Raw genomic sequence first — 3463 nt, forward strand, 5'->3', positions numbered from 1 at the left:
CTGACACCATTACTGTAGTTTCACATGAGGACAGTCCCAGGAGCCTTTCTGTAAGACTCTGTCTCCATATGGTCATACATCTCCTCCCCTTAGGTTCCTGAGCCCTGGGTAGGTGAAGTTTAATATAGGAATCCTGTCCAGGGACACTCCGAAGACCCTTATTCTCTATGCTTTGACATTTGTGGTCTTTTGTCTTCTCTTGCATGAGGGAGCTTCATTGATGAGAGTTGAAAAATGCATTAGTGTTCTCTCTATCCCTTGTTCTACTATGTTCCTTAAGTCTTAGGGATAGAGGTTCCGTTGTAGATGTGTCACTTAGGATTGGGCATTTCATAAACATTTGTTCTCTGTGTGTGACCAGTTGTAGAACCCTGTAATAGCCTGTGTTACAAAAGAAGCTTCTTCAACGAGTGGTGATGGGCATACTTGTCTGTAAGTATAAGGTTCCATATTTAGCATATAGTAAGAAATTACATTTGTCTAGGGATGTGACAGACTTAGGTTTTTCTCTAAGATTTATGTCCTCTCCAACCATGTGTATTTGGCTGTGTTTACAGTGCCACAGATGAGTTCCCTCCCATTGAGTGGGCTTTAAGTCCAATTAGGTAGCTGTTGATTATCCCCAAGATGAAAGATTTTAATCTTTGGTTATACTTTCCTATTGGGTGTTTTAAGTCCATGTATCTGGCCTAAATTAAACAACTTTTACTATTCTTGTTAACAATTATAAGAACTGGCTTAAGGAGCAAAATATATTTCTAGTTAAGGATTATTTGAGAGAGAGAGAGAGAGAGAGAGAGAGAGAGAGAGTTAGTTCAAACTCTATTAACATATTGCACAGTAATTAAAAGTATCCGACTGGTGTAACTAACCTTCTTGAGTGTCTAATAACCATACTTGGAGACCTATACTAATATGGTCAGAGGGACTTAAAGGGACAATCTTTTGCCCCTTGCCTTCCAAGGTCAACTAGGTCACATGAGACTATGGAGCATCTCCCAAAATGCCCTGTAACTGGTGAGTCACCTGTCCTCTCATTCAGAGAGGCCACAGAGACCCCACTAGATGGACTCAACCAGTGTCCAATCTACAAAGTGGAGGGTCAACACAGAAAGGAAGTTTCCTCATTGCTTTCAGGCAGAGTCCTTGACTTATTCTCACCTAGATGGTACAACTGGTCAAAGAAAGGTGGGAGGAGCCCATGTAACCCCTAAGGACCAGACCCTCAGCTGACCTTAACAATAAAAGGGTTCAGTGTTTCATAGCTGGAAAAAGCTTCTCTCAATCCTTGATGTAAAGCTCAGACCACGGCTCCTAACCCCACATCATAGGGAGCACTTGCCTCCATCAGAAACAGGCTTCTATTTATAACAATGTGGGTCCAGAACCCAGCATGCTTTGGGCTTCAGCCCCACTCCTGAACCCACCATTTTGTCCCTGGTACCATTTCCAGTCTGTAAATTCTCCTCATTTTTTCAGTTCAATCATGTCTCACTGATTTTATCTGTTGCTTTGTGTATTTAAAACAGTGAACATGTTTCCCAGTTTAAACATATAAAACCATCTTCATTGACAGTCTCTCCATGTTACCAAGCAGTAGGTGGTGTTAGGACTTGTTCTGAAAATGACACTAAATCCTATGGTATTTTACCTATTTGAAAATGAGTTGTTTAAGCCCAGATGAACATTTTTATTGGCATGGGTTCCATTTAAGTTACAATTCCCCAAACACTCAACCAGCTGATATTTCTAAATGTCTCTCCCACATAGTAAAACCTCCACATTTTTTCTTTGCAAATGGTTTAGAAAAAAAACCCTGCTTTGCATACTATCCCATAAATCCCATGACTGAGAGAGACATTTGGAATGGTGTAAATGTGGGGGAAACTCTGTGTTGTTCTATATAACACACAAACAATGTTAATACTTAACACCATTTGAACAAGTTGAGCTATACTTTTCCTTCTGTTGGCATAAATGATTAAGAAATGACAGTATGAATGCAGATGTATGTGCCACCTATCAGTCAGACCCATTTGAAATAGGCATCCTTAGTGTGTAAACAGACTGAGTACACTTCGATTTGTCCTTTTGGCCCTAATAGCCCCATATAGTTCATTCGAATGATCTGAAATGAAAACATTTTATGAAACATTTAATAACCATGTATTAAGTTAACTTGACTCAATATACCTAAAGACCAATAATTCATAGAATAGTTTGCGCCTACTAAGTGTGGTGAGCTGTTAACCACATTAGGAGAAAGAATATATGTGTGTACATGGCTATTAAAAAGACAGAAAGCTTGGGGAAGGGACTTAACAAATAGTGGGACAAAACATCTGTCAAGAGACCCTTGTGTGAGAAGGTAAAACCATGAGCATGTGTGTGTATGTGTATAAGTATTTCCGTACTAAAATAATATTATGAGAACTTTGACTATGATCTGACCTAATACGCCAGTGCTGTAAATCAGAAACCTACTGAAAACCAATGACACTGTTCCCAGGCTCAGTCTCCTCCTGGTTGCCATGTATATGAATTACTTTTCTTGTGACTGTGACCAAATATCTGACAAGAAGCAACTTAAGGGAAGAAAGTTTATTTTGGCTTACAGTTTGAGAGGATGTGCTCCACCATAGAGAAGGACCAGCAGCAGGAGCTGGTACTGGTCACGTTCATCTGCAGTCAGAGAACAGAGTGGATGGGAAACGAGGTGGGGCTAAAAAACCTTAAAACCCAGCCCCAATGATACATTTCCTCCAGAGAGACTCCACTTCCTAACGGCTCCACAACTACTCAAAACAGCACCACCATTTGGGGACCAACTGTTCAAGCACATGATCCTATGAGGAACATATCATATTCAAGCAAGAACACTATGAAACCTGGGCAAGTGCATAGACTAGGGGGTAAGAGTGGGCTCTGGGGTCAGTTGAACTACAATCCCTGTTCAGTAACTTAGGCACATAACAGTTGTGTGCTCTTTCTCTACAAGGTTAGACTACAAACATCTCTAGACCATTTGGGTCTTATAAAGATTAGATAAGATCATTTGCTTTCAAAATGCATGGCTATAGACAGCAGTAACTACATATATAGATATTCATAGATGCATTATTTATAAGAGCCCCCAAATAATTAATCCCCACCACCAATAAAACAGGCCAGTCATTTGTATTCTGCTCTGCCACTAGGACACCATGGAACAGTGAAATGAATGGCTCGTGGCTACATGCAAAAACACGAGTGAATATTTTTAAAATACTATTGAATAAAAGAAGCTGTGAGATAGAACAGATATTTTATGATTCTGTTTCTGTAAAGTTTAAAACAAGTAAAGTCGCAAAATTAAAGCAAAACAGATCAGACCTGTTGGATAGAGACTGATAGAGAGATAGATAGATAGATATAGATAGATAGATGATAGATAGATAGATATAGATAGATGATAGATAGATAG

This window comes from Nannospalax galili, unplaced genomic scaffold (assembly GCF_000622305.1).
Source record: "Nannospalax galili isolate Female #2095 unplaced genomic scaffold, S.galili_v1.0 scaffold209, whole genome shotgun sequence".
Taxonomy (NCBI): Eukaryota; Metazoa; Chordata; class Mammalia; order Rodentia; family Spalacidae; genus Nannospalax; species Nannospalax galili.